Here is a 20,791-nt window from a genome sequence, read left to right as displayed (position 1 = left end):
TAAAATATCTACCAATTACAAGATTGTGTTTGCTTTCTTTTAAAATCTTCATTGTTGTATAGGCGTAATGTTCACATAATCAAAAAACAGCAACAAAAAAGACTCGGTTTCTGGAAATTGACAGGACTGGGTTTGATCCCAGCTCTGTAACTTATTCTCTGAGTGACTTCTATATAGTGACCTGTGTAGTGAAAACAATATTACCTAACACACTGGATTAATGAGAAAATGTACCTGGAGTACCCAGCACATTCAAATTTCTTTTTTTTTTTTTTTAAGATTTTATTTATTTATTTGACAGAGAGAGAGAGACAGCGAGAGGGGGAACACAAGAAGGGGGAGTGGGAGAGGGAGAAGCAGGCTTCCCGCCGAGCAGGGAGCCCGATGCGGGGCTCGATCCCAGGACCCTGGGATCATGACCTGAGCCGAAGGCAGACGCTTAACGACTGAGCCACCCAGGCGCCCCACATCATTAGTTTTTGATATAGTGTCCCATGATTCATTGTTTGTGTATAAAACCCAGTGACCATGCAATATGTGCCCTCTTTAATAGCCATCACCAGGCTAACCCATCCCCCCAGCCCCCTCCCCTCTAAAACCCTCAGTTTGTTTCCTGGAGTCCATAGTCTCTCATGGTTCATCTCCCCCTCTGATGTCCCCCCTTCATTTTTCCCTTCCTACTTTTTTTTTTTTTAACATATAATGTATTATTTGTTTCAGGGGTACAGGTCTGTGATTCAACAGTCTTACACAATTCACAGCGCTCACCATAGCACATACCCTCCCCAGTGTCTATCACCCAGTCACCCCATCCCTCCCACCCCCCACTACTCCAGCAACCCTCAGTTTGTTTCCTGTGATTAAAAATTCCTCATATCAGTGAGATCATATGATACATGTCTTTCTCTGATTGACTTATTTTGCTCAGCATAATATCCTCTAGTTCCATCCACGTCGTTGCAAATGGCAAAATTTCATGTTTTTTGATGGCTGCATAATATTCCATTGTATATATATACCACATCTTCTTTATCCATTCCTCTGTTGATGGACATCTTGGCTCTTTCCATAGTTTGGCTATTGTGGACTTTGCTGCTATAAACATTGGAGTGCACGTACCCCTTTGGATCCTTACATTTGTATCTTTGGGGTAAATACCCAGTAGTGCAATTGCTGGGTCATACAGTAGCTCTATTTTCAACTTTTTGAGGAGCCTCCCTACTGTTTTCCAGAGTGGCTGCACCAGCTGGCATTCCCACCAACAGTGTAGGAGGGTTCCCCTTTCTCTGCATCCCCGCCAACATCTGTCGTTTTCCTGACTTGTTAATTTTATTGGCAGCTTGATCTTGAACTGCCCAGTCTCCAGAACCATGAGAAATAAAATTCTGTTGTTTAAGCCACCCCGTCTATAGTATTTTTGCTATACCAGCCTGAATGGACTAAGACAGTATCATAAGACAAATACAGAAAAAAAACCACAAATTCAGGAAAAGATTTATTTCTGATTGAGAAAGTTAGGAAGGGCCTTGTGGAAAAGGGAAACCTCATACTGGCCCTCATACTTGGGCCTAGAGAGATGGGAATAAATTGGACATGCAGGAATAAGAGTGATCTTGGAAAGAGAAAGTTACTACTAAAAAAAAAAAGTGATGGGGGGGGCTGCGTGGGTGGCTCAGTCAGTTAAATGTCCAACTCTTGGTTTCAGCGCAGGTCATGATCTTGTGGTCATGGGATCGAGCCCCAAATTGGGCTCTGCGCTCAATGCAGAGTCTGCTTGAGATTCTTTCTCCCTCTCCCTCTGCCCCTCCCCACTCGTGTGCACACGCTCTCTCTCTCAAATAAATAAATAAAATCTTAAAAAAAAAAAGTGATGGTGACAGTTTCCACATCATGGGAAATGCTACGATTTCCTCTTCGTTTTAGGAAAACAATTGATGGACCTTTTGGTTACAAAAAGCAAGGTCTAGGGCGAAGAGGAAAAGTAGAAGTCAAGAGGCAGCTGAATTGCCCTGAAGAATCCAATAAACTAGTGTCTCCCTTGGGATAAAGAGGTTGTTCCAGAGTGAAATGATTTTGACTTCCTTTTGAGAGGCTCAGGGCAGGAGTTTTTGGGGGGCTTAGAACTCGAAGAAGTAAGGAGGCAACGAGGTTCTATGAAAAGAGTGCAGTTGGCAATAGGGCATCAGGTTGTGGGTCATGAAATATGGCCAATAACTAATTCCCCATGCCCAGAAGGGCCAACCACCTTCAGTATTGGCCATACCTATTAAATACCTCCACTATCCCATAGACTTCAGTATGGTCGCATCATTCTTCAAAAGCTAGGACAGGGGTTCAGGGCAGGAGGTGAAAAGCCCCAACTGGGAGAAGGTAAAAAAGCTCTGGGTAAATTCAGAAATGTTGAGGAAGGGGTTGAATTTCCTATAGGAGGGGGCTCAAGTTCAGGGAACTGTGATCTGTGAAGGCTGGAGGACTTAGGGAGATGGGGAGTACATGACTGGCAGGAAGAAAAAAAACACAGAGGGAGCAAAACAGGACACACAAGAGTAGAGGGACAAGTGAGAAATTGGTTGGGCTGAAACAAAGGATAATAATAATCATAAATAATAATTAATATAATACTAATAATAGCTAACACTTCCAGAGTGCTCACCGTGGGCCAAGCACTGTGCTGTGCATGCATTAACCCATTTATTTTAGAAAGAGGGGCTGCAGTCAGATCATGGGATGCTCTATGTGCCAGGCTAAGGAATGCAGACATATTTTACTGACAGTGGGGAGGTTTTTGAGCAGGTGTTGTTATGAAGGAAAAGAGAGGAATCAGAATTGCTTTGATAGGGGAGACTGAAGACCCCCTGAAATTTTGAGTAATAGTGAATCACACTATTTGTGTGAATAGCCATATATTTCTTTTTTTGGGGGGATCTTTTTTTTAATTTAAATTCAATTAATTAACATATAGTATATTATTAGTTTCAGAGGTAGAGGTCAGTGATTCATCAGTCTTACATAATACCCAGTGCTCATTACATCACATGCCTTCCTTAATGCCCATCACCCAGTTACCCCACCCCCCCCACGCCCCTCCCCTCCAGGAACCCTCAGTTTGTTTCCTGTGATTAAGAGTCTCTTATGGTTTGTCTCCCTCTCTGGTTTCATCTTGTTTTATTTTTCCTGGGCTTGTTTCTTTTAATAACCAGAATCCTGCTGCATGTATTGTTCTTTGATGTCCTTGTTGGAGATGTTCTCAGCCTAGCACACTCCTTTTATCCATTATACATTCCACAGAATTAAAAATATGGAACGCTTCATGAATTTGCGTGTCATCCTTGAGTAGGGGCCATGCTCATTGTCTCTGTGTCGTTCCAATTTTAGTATATGTGCTGCCGAAGCAAGCACAGCCATATATTTCTTTTTCTGGGGAGAGCCGATTACTTCCATCCAATCTTAAAGGTGTCTGAGACTTCAAACAATGCTACGAATCACTGACTTAGCAGTTTCAAGCCTAGATGAACAGCGGCATAATAGTAGCATTGAAGGAAAAAGGGGTCCCAGGCAAAGAAGGAAGGGTGGGGTTGGCTGGAAGAGTTGACATGATCACGTCCCTCTGCAATCTACTGCTTTGACGAGGACGCTGTAGGTGGATCTTCCAGTGGGCACTAGAGATGGAGAACCCAGCCCTCCAGAGACTATAAGCTGCAGCTGCAGGCAGGGACCTGACCTCCATCACAAGCTGGAATTTTAATGACATTGTCAAGGAGAACAGAAAAGAAGGCCAAGGACAGATCTTTGAATATACTGAATCTGCAGTGCCTCTTCCTAAGTGCTTCCTGACATTATTTTTCTCTACCCAGGAAACTCACATTTTGAACTTTAGTTCCTAAAATACATTAAATCACACTGTGGAGGGGCAGGAGGGGTGCACATAATGACTACTTATGTGGTTCACTTCTCATCTGAGGAAATTATCTTTTCAAAATGATCAGGTGCACCTGACCCTGTTAGAAAGCGTGTGGGTATTTTTGAGCTAAGTTAGGAAGTGTGTAGGATCATTGTTATCACTCAGGATCTACTTCTAGCCCAGTGTTGGAATCTCAGGAACCCACAGAATTTCTCCTTTCCCTGGAGAGGAAGAAAAAGATACCTGTTACTCTTTCCCTGCTCATGCCAGGAAAGCTACTTAAAATATTTAAGTTGATACAAATTGATAGCTTCTTCCTCAATCAATGGTCCCCACCCAGCTTTACTACTGTGTGGAAATACCTCAAAGAATAGTCAGCATTTTCCCAAGAGTTTGTGGAATTTTGTGTGGGTATGTGATTTCAAGAAGAAAGGAGCAGCAGTTCTGATCTGTCACACCTAGAAATTACTTAGTTGTCAACATCATGGAACTTTGTAGAAGCAGTAAAATGTCTGTAAATGGCCATCACGGTCACCATAGCTAACCAGACACTGGGTTAAGGCCATATATTCATTATTCATGTAATCCCCACAAAAATCCCATAAGATAACTTTTGTGTATGGGTCTGATTTTATGGATGCAGAAATTGAGGCCTAGTGAACAAAATTCATGTTCCTAACCACTGCCAGATTATTCCTGCTTTCCTCTGGGGCATGACCCATCTGCAGACCTTCACACAGCTGCAATCCAGCCTTTGGGCCTGGGCCATCCAGTCAAGCGGGCAGTCGTAAACACCCTTAGATCTTCTGAGGTACACGTGAACTCTGCTTACCTAGGCATCCTTCTCCCTGGCTCTGAACTTTGCCTGTCTGGATCTAAATGTTCTCACTTCCGTGTGAACTTCAAACATTGCTGGTTTCCCTTAGTGAGGTTGGGCCCCACTACCTACAGAAGTTGGGGGCACTGCTAAAGAAACAGGGACCTGGATTCAACACACCCGCTGAAGTGAGGCCAGTCCTCAGAAAACACTCAACTTTTGCAGGCAGACAGAAAAAATACTGGCAGATTAGAGATATGGAGATGTACACCCAGGGGTGAGAGGGAGCTAGATCTCTGAAGGGGAGCATTTAGATGGGCAAGACCAGGTGTTGTAGGGCAAAAAGCACAACCCAGAATATCAGAGGCTTGCTGATAGGAAGGTAGCCCAGTGGTGAGAAACTCCAGAAGGATCAATATTTAAGAACCAAGACAGGTGTCATGGGATGGACTTTCCCCCCTGTACTCCCTATTATGGGTTGAATTGTCTGATTTTATGGATGCAGAATTCAAAATTCATATATTGAGGTCCTAAGCTCCAGGACCTTAGAATGTGATCTTATTTGGAAATAGGGTCCTTACAGATGTCATTAGTTAACATGAGGCCATTATGGGGGGGGGTGTCCCTAATCCAATATGACTGGTGTCCTTTAAAAAATGTGTAATATGACACAGACACACAAACACACACACAGAATGTCATGGGAGAGTGAAGGCAGAGATCAGGGTGATGCTTCTACAAGCCAAGGAATGCCAAAGGCAGCAAACCCCAGAAACAAGGAGAGAGGCACAAAACAGAATCTTCCTTACAGTCCTTAGAAAGCATCAGTGCTGCTGACACCTGGGTCTCAGACTTCTCGCGGCGGGAACTGCGAGACAATAAATGTCTGCTGTTGAGGCCACCAGGTTGCGGTACTTTGTAAGAGCAACCCTAAAAAACGAACACACTCCCTTTCTCTAAAATTGTAGATCTGTTCCATTCTGCTTCTGGCCAATCTAGTCCTGGTTTCCTGAACCAAGTCCTCAGAGGAAGTTGATGCAAGCCGAGAGCTTTTCCATCAAAATGGCTCCTGCAGTTTGCAAGGCACGCAGAGCTCACTGGAAGTCAGCAGGCCATGGCTGCCTCTGCACTGTGAGGACATTCTGTCCTCTATGCACAGGGGCTAGAGGGAGGGGGTCCCCAGTGTGGAGCTAGGTGCTAACTCTCTCAGGGATCAAAATATTCAACCCCAAGTCTGGAGCATGGTTTTTGCTTAACCTGGCTCCTAAAAGTCTTTGTTCTCAGCCTCTCTCCCCCTCACCGTCATCAGGCTGTTACCAATTTGCCTTTAGTCACCTGATGAAGGCAGCAGGTTTCCATGGTTACCTGCAAGCATGCAGCCAGGTGTCATTCCTTAGAGGCCGCAGGATAAAGCAAATAACAGGGTCTCTGGCACAATAAAAAGGACCTGGATCCGATGATCAAAATGGGATCCTGGGGGCAACTGGGTCTCAGAAGCAAGTCAGAAGCCCAGGAATGAGAGCTGGGCATGAAGGCAGAGGCAGAACAGCAATCCTCCAGTAAGTACTTCCGGCTGCGGGATGCAGAGCCCTTGCTATGACCCAGGTGCTACACCCCCTACTTCATGTACATTATTTCCTTTTGGTCCTTGGTTACTAAAGCCCTCTGTTTTAACAAAGAAGGAACTGAGTGTACGTGACGTATTAAAGATCACGCAGCTGGTAGGTCAGAGAAAGGATTTGAACCCAGGTGCGGAATATCTTCCATCTATCCCTGCAGATCTGCTTTCTGGTCTTCTCCACCCCATAGGCTGACGTGCACGGGCTGCATCCACAGCCTCCCTCGCCCCTAGCTCCAGCTGAGTGTGTTACTGGAAAGCCCTGCTGATAAAGGGGGAGGAAAGGAGAGGCTGCTTCCGGCTGGCTTTGCCCCAGGGCAGCCGCCTTTCTAGAATTCTCTTCCGTTTTCTCTCCTTGTGTGTGTGTGTCTCGGGCTGCTATTCTTGGCAGTCACTGCTCTATCCCTTGTGGTTGCCCGGGACCACTCTTTTGTAGGAAACTCCTTTCTAATCATCTTCTTTCTGATGAGACCCTGACTGCGGCAGCAGGTCTGACAGGTGCTCGTGCCGAGTCCCAGAGTGTTGGGCCAGGGCTCCTTAAACCCCGGCAGCCTACGGACAGGACTGGTCTCTGAGATGTGGGGCTGTGGGAAGACATGCTGAACCTGAGGTGCCCGTCTGGTGGTTAGAGGTGTGGGGAGAGGGCCACAGCACAGGCTAGAGAATTAAGCAGGTCTGACACTCACCTCCAAGGACTTTCACTTCCTGCGTGGCCTTTCCTGTCCCGGCAGCTCCCTAGTGCTGAGTTACGACAATGAGTTTACCTAACTGTACATTCAGAGTGAACAAGACTGCTCTCACTTCAGACACCAGCTACTTGTTTGTGGGTTCCCAGGACCATCCTCACTGCAGACTAGCTGGCTATACATTCAGAGATTCCTATAACCACCCTCAATTCTATAATTTGCTAGAACAACACACAGAACTCGGGAAGCACTATACTTATGATTACTGGGGTTTGTTTTTTGGTTTTTTAGATTTTATTTATTTATTTGTCAGAGAGCGAGAGCACAAGTAGGGGGAGCGGCCGGCAGAGGGAGAAGCAGGCTTCCCGCGGAGCAGGGAGCCTGACGTGGGGCTCGATCCCAGGACCCTGGGATCATGACCTGAGCCGAACGCGGACACTTAACCGACTGAGCCACCCAGGCGTCCCACTTATGATTACTGTTTTACTACAACAAAAGAATACAAATTAAGGGTGCCTGGGTGGCTCAGTTGGTTAAGCGACTGCCTTCGGCTCAGGTCATGATCCTGGAGTCCCGGGATCGAATCCCGCATCGGGCTCCCTGCTCGGCAGGGAGTCTGCTTCTCCCTCTGACCCTCCTCCCTCTCATGCTCTCTGTCTCTCATTCTCTCTCTCTCAAATAAATAAATAAAATCTAAAAAAAAAAAAAAAAAAAAAAGAATACAAATTAAAATCAATCAAGGAAGAGACATAAGGGCAGAGTCCAAACAGCTTCTGGTCCTCTTCTCGCCTTGGTTCATGGAGTCCTGACCACTCATGTATGTATGACAGTATGACTCTTGGTTTGATGTATGACAGTATGCTCATGACATTGCCAACAAGGGAAGTTTACCCAAGACTTTAGAGTTTTTACTGGGGCTTGATCATACACTGCCTGTAAGATCAATGCAGTTGATAGGCCATTTCCTGAAGAGGGTTTAGCTTGAAATCAGGCTTAGGGCTAGGCACAAGATCATAAGATAAAAGTGACTTTGGATAACATGGGAAGGACTGAAGTACAAGCTCGTGGTTATGATTAAAAATGTACTGGAGGGGCACCTGGGTGGCTCAGTTGTTAAGCGTCTGCCTTCAGCTCAGGTCATGATCCCAGGGTCCTGGGATCGAGCCCCGCATCGGGCTCCCTGCTCCGCGGGAAGCCTGCTTCTCCCTCTCCCACTCCCCCTGCTTGTGTTCCCTCTCTCGCTGTGTCTCTCTCTGTCAAATAAATAAATAAAATCTTAAAAAAAAAAAAAATGTACTGGAAGTATGGGCACCTGGGTGGCTCAGATGGTTAAGTGTCTGCCTTCGGCTCAGGTCATGATCCCAGGGTCCTGGGATCGAGTCCCGCATCGGGCTCCCTGCTAGGCGGGGAGCCTGCTTCTCCCTCTGCCTCTGCCTCTCTCTCTCTCTGACTCTCATGAATAAATAAATAAAACATTTAAAAAAAAAATGTACTGGAAGTAGAGAAAAAAAACATTGATCTTGGTCTTTTGGGGCAGTAGAAGATCACTGCAAGTGGGTGAAAGAGATCTTTGTTGTCTACAGATTAAATGCAAGCTGAAACATTTCTGTGTGTTGTTTTTACTGACCTGAGAGTAAACTTCACTCTGCAGCTCTCTTTTATCTATATTGTTCCTATCGCACGGACAACTTAACCCTTTATTTTTAGGTTCATTTCTATTTTTATACATGGAATGCACGTATATAATAGTATGAAAGTTGCCTAATGATTTTTTTTTAAAGATTATTTATTTGACAGAAACATAGAGAGCGAGCACAGATAGGCAGAGTGGCAGGGAGAGGGAGAAGCAGGTTCCCCGCTGAGCAGGGAGCCCAACGCGGGGCTCGATCCCAGGACCTTGGGACCATGACCTGAGCCAAAGGCAGCTGCTTAACCGACTGAACCACCCAGGCTCCCCTGCCTAAAGATTTCTATAAAAAATCAGTCCCCTGCCACATCCTTCTATACCTCTCAGTTCTACTCCCCAGAGGCAATCACTTCAACTCTTTTAGCTGTTTTTTTCTAATATTTGTTCCTCTTTCTAAATAGAATATTTTATTTAACTTCTTGACTGATTTTAGATACAATCTACTGACTCCCCACTATGGTAGATGATTTTGTTTCTCCATGCCACCTTTCCCATTTCCCTTTCTCCTATGTTCCCTGCATAAGCACATCAACACTTTTTGTTATACCAAAGGCAGTGTTTACATTATTATGGCCAAGCAAATGCTGTTGACGGACAAGCCAAGTTGCCTTCCCAACCACACCTCCTTTCTTAAACAATCTTCATTTATCCTATATTAAAAATTGCCATGTGTTTTTCTTTGCTTATTTGTCCATGAACCCATCCAATTTTTCCCAAACATTTCAATACGCTGTCATCTACATACCAAGAATGTGCCCCAAATATTCACATATGCCACTTCCACAGTTTTCCCAGAGCTCTCCCAGAATCTTCCTTTGTGCTCCTGTGTAGACAGAATGTTCTCTGGAGCTGTACACAGCTGCCAATCTGGAAATTCCTAGCCTTTTATTTTTACGTGTCATTGAGGTGTAAAAAAACAAACAAAAAACCACTGATGCTTATACACTATACATTCTAAAGTGTCTTTTTCATAATAAATCCCTATTTGAATTTTAAATAGTAATCTAATAACTCATTGTTTTGAAAACTGGAAAATAAAGGAAAGGAATGAGGCATTTCTTCTGCCATTCTGCTTTTTCTATTCTAGCCGTATCCTTGGGTAACCACATGGTAGGTAAAAGAAAATTTCTCTTTATGGAACTTCCAGATAACAAACGATACAAGCATCTTTGAGATAAAATATCCCCATTTTGTAATTCTTTTCTTTTTTCTTTCTTTTTTTTTCATGTAGGCTCCACACCCAGCGTGGAGCCCACTGCGTGGCTTGAAGTCATGATTCTGAGATTGAGACCCGAGCTGAGATCAAGAGATCAAGACTGAACTACCCAGGCACCCCACTGTTTTATAATTCTCTTTTTTCTTTTTAAGATATTTATTTATTTATTTAAGAGAGAGAGGGCACGTGAGCATGTGCAGGGGATGGGAGAGGTGGGTAGGGAGAGGGAAAGGGAGAGGATCTCAAGCAGACGCCACGCTAACCACAGAGCCCCATGCAGGGCTCAGTCTCACAACCCAAGATCATGACCTGAGCTGAAACCAAGAGTCAGTCGCTCAACCAACTGAGCCACCCAGATGCCCCCCATTTTGTAATTCTTAACAAACTAATGGATATAGTCATTGAGCATCAATGACTATTGATGTCACTAAAAGACAACCAGATATTATATGCCTCTCAGTGAAAGAATTCAATACCACCTATAAAGTAGTGTTGGTAAAAAAAAAAAAAATCAAACTTGAATCTGATTAAGCATTGATATCCAATTACCAATATACAGGAAATACAGATTGAAAAAAAAAAAAAAGGTAAAATTGCACCACAGGGTGCAGGCAGCAAAATCCAGATTATGGGAAATTTTAGGACAAATAACCCAACTAATAAATTGCAAAGAATATAAAAATGGGATGATAAGGGAATTTAAAATTTAAAGAGATTTAAAAGACATGATGGTACATTGCAGTATGTGGTCCTTATTTTGATCCTGATTCAAACACGTTAAATAAAATTATGACATTTATGAGATATTGGAAATTTAAATGCTAAATATTTGATTATATTAAGAGATCAAGCTTAATAATTTGGTTTGATCAGATTGTTAAAAAAAATTATTATCTTTGGGGTGCCTGGGTGGCTCAGTCGGTTAAGCATCGGACTTGGTTTCAGCTTGGGTCCTGGTCTCAGGGTCGTGGTATCTCTGGAGTTGGGCTCTGCGCTCAGTGGGGAGTCTACTTGGGATTTTTCTCTCCCTCTCCCTTTGCCCCTCCCCCTGCTCACAAGCACTCACGCACTCTCTCTCTCAAATAAAAGAAAAATCTTATCTTTTTGACATATATATGAAAATAATTACCTAGAAGCTCTCTGAACCCTGTATTGTTGGGGACTTTTGTGGAGGCATCATCACATAGGCATGATGGATCTTCTCTGGATTGGAGAATGGGGGTCAGGGGGAGAAGAAGGGCTAAAATTTCCAAGCCTCTAGTCGTGGCTTAGTCTTTCTGGTGACTGTCCAGAAACCCACCAAGAGTCACCTCATTAGAACAAAAGATATTCCTATCACCGAGGAAATGACAAAGATCTTTGGAGCTCTCTGTCAGGAACCAGGGTCAAAGACTACATGTTAGAACAAAAAATTCCTCTCCTACCCCGTATTTACAAGAGTTTTAGGAGTTCTGTGCCAGGAACCAAGGGCAGAGACCAATATATATATTTCTTATTATTTCACAGTAGATTATTTCCATAAAATGGTATCTCACTTTTAACATTGTGATACAGCCTCCAAGGTTTTGTCATGATGATACCTTATTGAAAATAACAGCATCAGTGATCCCAATAGTTAACATTTATGGAGTCCCAGGCACTGTGTTAAAAGCTTTCTATGCATTATCTCATTCAGCGCTCACCACAACCTTATGAGGTTGATATTATTATTGGCTCTATTTCATAAATGAGGAAACTAAGGCCTTATTTCAAGTCAGCGGAAAGTCCCGGACTCCCACCCAAGGATATTTAAGTGCAGAGCCTGTGCTTTTAACCTCTAAGCTATCTTTCCTCTAAATTAGGAAATTAAATTTGAGCAAGATCATTTATTTCTTTATACCATGGCCTTGTTCCAGAAAGGATTTTAGGCATCTGGTTAAGAAACTTGTCCAAGATCACCCAGACAATAAGTGGTAGAGCCAGGAATCAGATCTCTTTCTTTCGTGAACTGTATAAACTAAGTGAGATAAGACAGATGTAGACCCACATCATATATGTCCTCATAAACAAGGGAAGGGGAAATGGGGACATTTTCTTTGGCTGGTTTTCATTTTCATTCTGGTTAGACATGTTCTCAGCATTAGAGTTACTTGCTTTATCTTTAGAGAAAGAATGAATAGGGCAAGAGGGATTCCAGAAGAACAGGCCCGGGCAGTTCTGACACGGGCTGGCCCATGACAAGTCGATGGAAGGAGAAGGCCTGAGACTATGGTGAGAGACGTGCTTGGTACATGGCAGGCAACCTATAAACATGGCTTGGTAAATACAATCTTCGGGAGGAAGGGAGGGAGAGAGCAAAGAGAGGGTAGTATAAGGAGACAAAGGAGAGGAGTCATGTGTTCGGGGAAGTGGGGAGAAGGCAAAGCGGTGGGGGTGGGCACTTATACCTGTTCAAGTGTGAGTATAAAAATAATGATTGAATTTGGTCGTACAGGGTTTCAGAGAAGAAAAGTATGAAAGATTAACACCACCAAAAGAGCCATTTTTAAAAAACCGCATATCCTAAAAATCACTTCTCTCCACTCGAGGACAGTGCCCGCAAGTCTGAGCAATAGAGTTTTGTCGCTCCCTCTGGATCCTTTCTTCTTGAGTCTGTAGCATTGACCTTCTTAAGGCTAATACTTAATCCATTTTTTTTACCCCTGAGGCTCAGTCCACATGGGGTTATATAAAGAACTAACTTTTCTTGGCAATAACTTGAAAAATAAATAGAATGAAATATATACTCTTTTTTTTTTGCCTAAAAAGTGAAACATTGAAACATTCACTTGCTTTCAGTTTGAATTATTATAAAAACATCGCAGGACCTGTTCTTAATCTTTCTTCTTTTCTTTTCTTTCTTTCTTTCTTGTTTTTCTTTTATGAAGGAGCCTGTCTCAACTTAGTATCCTTAACCAAACATGCTTTAGTCTCAGGGCAAGAACCAGCTATAAAGAAAATACAGTTCTTTTAATAGCAGCTCTTTTGCCCCGGCTGTTCACTGAAAGCTAACTATGAAGGCAAGATGCATTTGAGACTTCTCATTAAGAACCATGATGTTTTACTTAAGTTGGACTATGCCACTTGGATAATGTGAAACAGAAGTCACTTATTGAGAGGCAGGGACAGGAAGAGGAAATGGCTGACCTATAACTAGAGTTCTCCAAAGGTGGTAGGTACATTTATTAATCTCTTGGGACCTATTTCAGTCAGCAACTTGAGCTGCCTAGCACGTGTGTTGAGTAATGTTTAAATCGTTAGAGTGCACATATAGGAATTTAACATCGCAGAAATAGGATTTTTTCCCCCATCCCTCCTCTCTAGACATTTCCTTTTTTGCCTAAACTATGCAAACAACATTCAGAAAAAAAAAAAAGAAAAGAAAAGAAACTCAATTCAGGCTTGTTGGATAGAATCCTGTGCAATATTGATCCTTAGAACTTCTCTTTTGTCACCAGACATGGACAAAGAGTCCTCTGTTCTCAGTAAATTAATCTAGGGCAAAGAAATTTCCACATCTCCTGCGTTTAGTTCGGAGTTCCTTCTTTTTCCAAAGGTGGCATAATGTATATATTTATTTTTAAATGCATGTATTCTTTTTTAAAGGTAAGCAGTTTAATCTTCTTTTAAGGATTCAAAGAACACTTCTCTGAGGTAATTGAAGGAGTTGCAAATTTCTAAAAAGTAAATGACAAAACCATGATGTTCTAGAAATATATAGAAACATGCAAATAGTAGAAAATGTATCATTATGATTGCCAATGGCTAAAAGCCTGACCTACATTAAATTTAATCCCTCACTGACTACTTCGTAAAGCCTCAGGTCCAATGCAAACACCAGCCCTGACAGAAATACAACAGAGTCACAAATGTATTAGCCTCAACTGCCCAATAAAATGATTTGAAACCTAGAAGATACGTGCCCTGATACTATTTTTAAAAATTATGACTGATAAGACATTCTCAGCTCTGAGAAGCCTTGAAAGAAAAATGACTCATTCCATAAAGGCATTTTTATAAGGCAAGTGGATTTAGAATATAACGGTGACATTTAGTCATTGTAAAGGAGATAATTTCATGAAGAGTAATTTGATATTTATAACAGCATCATTGTCAATTAAATTTTGTAAAGAGTAAAAGTGAATCAAAGGTCCTTGGTGAGCAAAGAAAGATAAAGTGGAAGCTCTATAACAGGGTGGTTAGCGGTTAGAAGAGAAGAAGAAAAACAGAGGGAAGGTTGCACTAATTGTTGCAGTTTTTCGTTTTTAATTCTACTGATGTTTAGGTGGACTCGCAGCATTGTAGCAGAATCAAAGCATTTAGGATTATATAAATGTATATAAATCCAGGTTTTTTTTTTTTAAGATTTTATTTATTTATTTGATAGAGAGAGACACAGCGAGAGAGGGAACACAAGCAGGGGGAGTGGGAGAAGGAGAAGCTGGCTTCCCGCCGAGCAGGGAGCCTGATGCGGGCCCGATCCCAGGACTCTGGGATCATGACCTGAGCTGAAAGCAGACGCTTAACAACTGAGCCACCCAGATGCCCCTATAAATCCAGGTTTCTTATGGCCAAATCTTCTTGTGGATTTCATATTTGCCTTTATTTTTCTCTTTGGATTACTCATCTCATGTGCTAGTTTCTCTTCTGCAAAGCTTCCTTAAGATTTTGTTCTGTTACAAGTTTTGGTTGGTGACCCATCCTTGAGAGACAGTTGTTTACTACATTCTAAAAAAGCCACACACAAAGAGTGTCTCCATTGTTCTTTGGTTACACATTCCAATCTATTCAAATTGTGAACCAACTTGTTTCTCTGTTGTTTGCAGTCTATAGCCTCATATACCCTGCATTACCTTCTGAGGACAATGCAGGTATTGTAAATGTCAGAAACATACGTAAATAAGTAACCAAACTCCATTGTATAATATATTGTGCCAAGAATATATTTTTCACACATGGTGTGTTAGTGAAGAAATAAAACCTTGAAAGTAAAGTGTTTTCTATTAGGCTACTTAATATAGAAATGGTGGGTGCCCTGGGGCAAAAATTAATTGATGTTTAGGCATAACCTAGTGATTTTTAATTGAAACCTGGCTTATTTTACAAGTGCAAATCTGGGAGCTAAATCACATTTTGAGTCTATGGATTTATTACTGGAGTAAGTTTATGCTGAATTAGCTTTTATAAAATGTGCTTTCTTAGAAAAATAGCATTAGCTCCAAAATATATGTTCTTTGGTCACTTTATTGCACCCAAAACAAAATTACTGAAATTTGACAATAGCATAAAACATATACCTTAATTAATAATAGCACATATTTGAGGGTAAAGTATGTTTAATAATTGTTTTCTAAGATCCCGGCATCTGGATTCACATCACCTGACCAGCAAACAACTATTTCATTATTTTTTTAAAGATTTTATTTATTTATTTGACAGAGAGAGACAGACACAGAGAGAGCACAAGCAGGGGGAGCAGCAGAGGGAGAGGGAGAAGCAGGCTTCCCGCTGAGCAGGGAGCACTCAATCCCAGGACCCTGAGATCACAACCTGAGCCGAAGGCAGATGCTTAACAACTGAGCCACCCAGGCACCCCCAACTATTTCATTTTTAGGACAGAGAAGATGAAACTTTGTCCCTTAGTTATGAAGGCTATGTTTTACTGAAACTATTCAGTAGTCCCCCTTTATCTGCAGTTTTGCTTTCTGCCATTTCAGTTTCCCCGCAGTCAGCTGCGGTCAGGAAGCAAATGGTCCTTCTGATGGATTCTCAGAAAGTCCACAGCAGCCTAATGCTATGTCACAACGCCTCCGTCGCTCACCTCATCACGCTTTGTCTCATCACGTAGGCATCTTATCTCACGTTACCAGGAGAAGAAGGGTAAGTATAGTGATGTGGGAAACAAAGGCAGAAGAAAAATTATTAAATTTCCTTGCTACCCACAGCCCACTGACAAGTCCTTGAAACAAGCAGAGTGACATTTCTCTAGGGAATAAACTGCCTCGAGGTTGACGCTTTGCTAAGGGCAAAAGGCAATCTTAGCTTGACGACCCCCCACCCCCGCCCCGAATCCTGTAAGTCTACTTTAACATATAAAAATTCCTTTGGAAACTTCCTTCATCTCTACCCCCCCAAGATACGTGTTGGCAATCATCCCCCAAGTATATGACCCACCGCTATACATCTGAAGGGTCTCATGACTAAGGTTTTATTAGACGGTAATAAATGACCTTTTCCCAACAGTAACTAGCCCCCTCAAGGTCCTGGAAACCTTGCTTCCAAATTCCTGAGACTTAGGCTATCCCTAACCCCCTCCCAACTTGAAAGTATATAGTGGGCCACTCCTCAGGACCTCAGTGCACCTCTTTCTGCCCATGGGTCCTGTCCCCGTGCTTTAATAAAATCACCTTTTTGCACCAAAGACATCTCAAGAATTCTTTCCTGGCAGTTGGCTTCAAATCCGAACGTCTTTCCTACATCATATAGTACAATATTTTGAGAGAGAGAGAGAGAAACCACATTCACATAACTTTTATTACAGCATAGTGTTATAATTATTCTATTTTATAATTAGTCTGTTGTTAATCTTACTGTGCCTCATTTGTAAATTAAACTGTATCATAGGTATGTGTGTATAGGCATACCTCATTTTATTCCACTTCACTTTATTGCACTTCAGAAATACAGTGTTTTTTACAAATTGAAGGTTTGTAGCAACCCTGTGGGGAGCAAGTCTGTTGGCTCCATTTTTCCAGTAGCATTTGCTCACTTTTTGTCTCTGTGTCACATTTTATTAGTTCTCACAATATTTCAAGCTTTTTAATTATTGTATTTGTTACAGTGATCTGTGATTACCTCACTGAAAGCTCAGATGATGGCTAGCATTTTTTAAGCAATATTTTAAAATTAAAATATATATGTTGGGGGGCGCCTGGGTGGTTCAGTCGGTTAAGCATCTGCCTTTCGGCTTGAGTCATGATCCCAGGGTCCTGGGATTGAGCCCCGCATCAGGCTCCCTACCTAGCGGGGAGTCTGCTTATCCCTCTCCCTCTGCCTCTCTCCCTGGCTTGTGCTCTCTCTCTCAAATAAATAAAATATTTAAAAAATAATAAAGTATATACGTTGGGTTTTTTAAGACATAATGCTATTGCACAGTTAATAGACTACAGTATAGTGTAAATATAACTTTTATATGCACTGGGAAACCAAAAAATTCATTTGACTTGCTTTATTGCGATATTCCCTTTATTGTGGTGGTCTGGAACCGAACCCACAATATCTCCGAGGTACAGGGAAAAACATGGTAAATATATATATAGGGTTCAGTACTATCTGCGATTTCAGGCATCCACTGGGGGGTCTTGGAACATAGTCCCACGGGTTAGGGGGTTGGAGAGGAGACTATTGCAGTATATTGTTATAAGGCCTATTTTCTTTGTGAGCATCTGCTTCGAATTTTTATTCATTCCTTGGGGTTTGTAGCTTGGTAAAACACAAATGGCAAATATATTTATCTAAAAAGTAAAAAAAAAAAAAAAAAATTCATGACTCAAGTTCTAACTCCCCAATTGGAATTTTAGAAGATCAAAAGGAAAGTGAATGATAAATGCTAATTTTTTTTTAAAGGATAAAAGAACAGAATGCCTGGCTCATTTACTTCTAAATAAGACCTGCATGAAACCATAAAAATGGAAATGTGTTTATGTAACCCATTTGAAATCTAACTAATCCAGAGAAAATATTGGCCCTCACTGGATATATCAATACAGAGTTTTGCAATATAAGAAAAGAAAAAGGGACCAAAATAGTAAGATCCAATGGTAATTTCCTTTTCTTAAATAGTTTTTCTCTACCACATACAGCTCAGAAACCTTTGCTTACATACCCAAATGAATTAAGTTAATATCCACAGATGATGGTTTGCCTCTTGGTATTAGGGGAAAACAATGGTGAACACATTGCACAAAGACATTCATTTGTTCATCCACCCACAAAATCATTCAGCAGCTAGTGCGTGCCAAGCACTGTGCTCAGTTTATTCAAGTGCCAAATGCCTAATGGGACAGGGTAAATTTTCGAGACTCTCTGCGGTGAAATGATAAGTGTATCTGTAGATTGCCTTTCATTTTCAACTCATCGTTTCATTGAAATTCATATTCTTTTAGACATTTTCTCTCATATTGAAGGCTAAATATAATTTTTTAGAGAAAGGTTAATTTTAGATCTTCCACTTTATAGACTCAGTCTGAATATGTTGTCTTTCACATTGTCCCAAGTGAGTTATCCCATGTTTTAAGGTCTGTGTTCTGAGTCTGTCAGTCCTCTATCAAAGCCTTGTTTAAGCCGCTGTCTGTTGAAAGGGTTAGTGAAATAGCTGTGAATGGTAAGATCATGTGGGTCAGTGTTACTGCTTTGATCAGAGATTTTTGCCCAACCAAGAGGACTGAATTTGACATCTATTCAAAATAATGGATCAGTTGGTGGCAATATATACTCTTCTTTCTGGGTTATCTGCTTATATACCTGTCACTGCTAATCTTTTTTTTTTGGCCTAAAAAAATTAGACATCTTGGCATCCCCTTCAATCCTTCCCCCACTGCCTGCAACAGTCTCTGTTAGTATTCAGATAAGACTTTTTAGATTTTTTTTTTTTTTTTTTTTTTTTTTAGTTTACAGTTGGACCCTCATTTTAGCTCCTTGATTTGAATTCTCTAATTCTGGTGAAATAGGATTCTCCAGTATTAAATCAAGATGTCTCCAGGGTAACAGCAGACAAGTGGTAGGATATGCTAAATAAGGCTATGAGCCATTTCAAATATTATGTGGAAAGCAAGCAACCAGGAATAATCAAAGGCACGACAGAATTTCAAAGGAGGGTACTCCTTGAATGAACATATATTGAAGAAATAAAATGCATGTAGAACAGAGTCAGGCATATTATCTTTTGTGAAACAAAAGAAGGGGGAATAAAAAAATATATTCATATTTGATTATATTTGCATGAAGAAACACATGGAAGAATAAACCCAAAACAATAAAAATTGTTATCCATTAAGTAGAAGAGCTGGAGTGGGGCAAGGGAAGGAATGGAATCTATTTGTGTATACCGTTTTATTTAGTTTTGACTTTTAAATCATGAAATACAAAATTAAGTTGAAGTAAAAAAAACACTTGGAAGATGGGGATCCTCAGTCTAGATCAGGATCTATAAAGTTATCTTTAGGCTTTTCCAGGGGGATCCTCAGGCCAAGTGCTTCCACCAGTCCCAGGAATCTCCAGCCAAACCCCCAATCTTGCTAAAGCACTCAATTTTCTGCAGCCTCTATTTGTTTGTATTTGATGCAGATGTGAGAAAACCCAATTCAAGCTAATCTAGGCAAAAATTAAAAAAAAAAAAATTACTGAGTGAGCTAAGCCAGAAAGTCCAGGCACAGCTTACTTCAGGCATTAAACTACAAAACACTGGGATCCAGTCCTCAGCTCTACTTCCTGACTTAGTTCTGTTCTGCAGCTGCCAGTCATCTCTGGCAGCCACGGGCGATCAATTCCACGATGACGAATTACAGAAGAAAGACCATCTTTTCCTCCAAGAGCTCCAGAAAAAGTCCCAGACTTGAGTCTTACGGGTTTTTTTTTTTTAATTTTTTTTTACTGTTATGTTAATCCCCATACATTACATCATTAGTTTTAGATGTAGTGTTCCATGATTCATTGTTTGTGCACAACACCCAGTGCTCCATGCAGAACATGCCCTCCTCAACACCCATCACCAGGGTAACCCATCCTCCCACCCCACTCCCCTCTAGAACCCTCAGTTTCTTTCTCAGAGTCGAGTCTTACGGGTTTTGATTGGGCTATTTTGAATCATGTGCTCATCTCCCAATGGGTCACCGTAACCAGAGAGTTAGCATGCTACCATTAGCTTAGCCGAGGTCACATTACTGCACTGTGAGAGCAGGAGGGAAGTCAGCTTCCTGTGAATTGTGCTGGTGGAGAGGAGAAATATTATCCCCCAACGTGAAACTGCGGTATATTTCAGGAAGGGATGTTAGATGCTGGATGGTAGAAACACTAAATGTTTACCACCCCACCCTCTCAGAAAGACTCCCTTATCCTTTAGGGACTTTACTCATTGTGCTCACTCCTACCAGACACCTCAAGTTTTGGGGAGACGACCAAAAGTAGCTTTTTCAAAGAGATTTGAGACTCCCTGAACTAAAATGAGTTTCTCCCCCTAAACCAGGCTATCCAGAGAACGTTCTACTTTTGAAAGCAGGTCAGAAAAATGGCCATTTTAATCAAAAAGGAGCAGAAGTTAAATAAAAATCACCTAAATCCTGAAGACTGAACTTCATGAAACAGTTAATGATGAGCAGTTTAGTAGAACTGTCTTTCTTGAGAGAGACAAGACAATAAACTATTTTTGTGTTATTCTTTTGTTATAAAAGCTGGATAATTACTTGGGCCTTTAAACCCTCTTTGTATTTCTGAATGACGACCAGAGCCAGGCTTTAAATAAATAAATACTCCGCAAGGAAAAGACTGAAAGGAGGCTTTCTTTCCAGGGGAGGTTCTACCCTGTTATTCCGTGGCTGGTCTCAATTAGCTTTCTGCTGCCGCCACGCATTAGTGAAAACGGCAATGGGTGTAAAGAACATGCCCATAGATCTGTGGAAGATTTCCATTTTCTCTTCATTTCTGGCACCACTGTAACACTCCAGTCCAGCACACATAATCAGTTCGAGTGCATGAATAAAACTCTACTATATATAGTATGAGTGAATTCCAGGATGCAAACTATATATAGTTGAGCTAAATAACAAGTTCGGTCTCATATTACTCAGCTTG

General features: G+C 41.6%; 1 non-coding gene across 1 annotated transcript; it reads right to left on the bottom strand.

Annotated features, from left to right (window-relative positions):
* Positions 1–3,292: 3,292 nt before the first annotated feature.
* Positions 3,293–3,399, bottom strand: LOC118544342 (U6 spliceosomal RNA). The gene has a single exon (XR_004921532.1). It is a non-coding gene; the product is annotated as a U6 spliceosomal RNA (small nuclear RNA).
* Between the last annotated feature and the right edge of the window lie 17,392 nt (positions 3,400–20,791).

Source organism: Halichoerus grypus, chromosome 2, assembly GCF_964656455.1.
Source record: "Halichoerus grypus chromosome 2, mHalGry1.hap1.1, whole genome shotgun sequence".
Taxonomy (NCBI): Eukaryota; Metazoa; Chordata; class Mammalia; order Carnivora; family Phocidae; genus Halichoerus; species Halichoerus grypus.
Note: the sequence above shows the minus strand (reverse complement) of the source record. Positions and strands in the feature narration are given on the sequence as shown.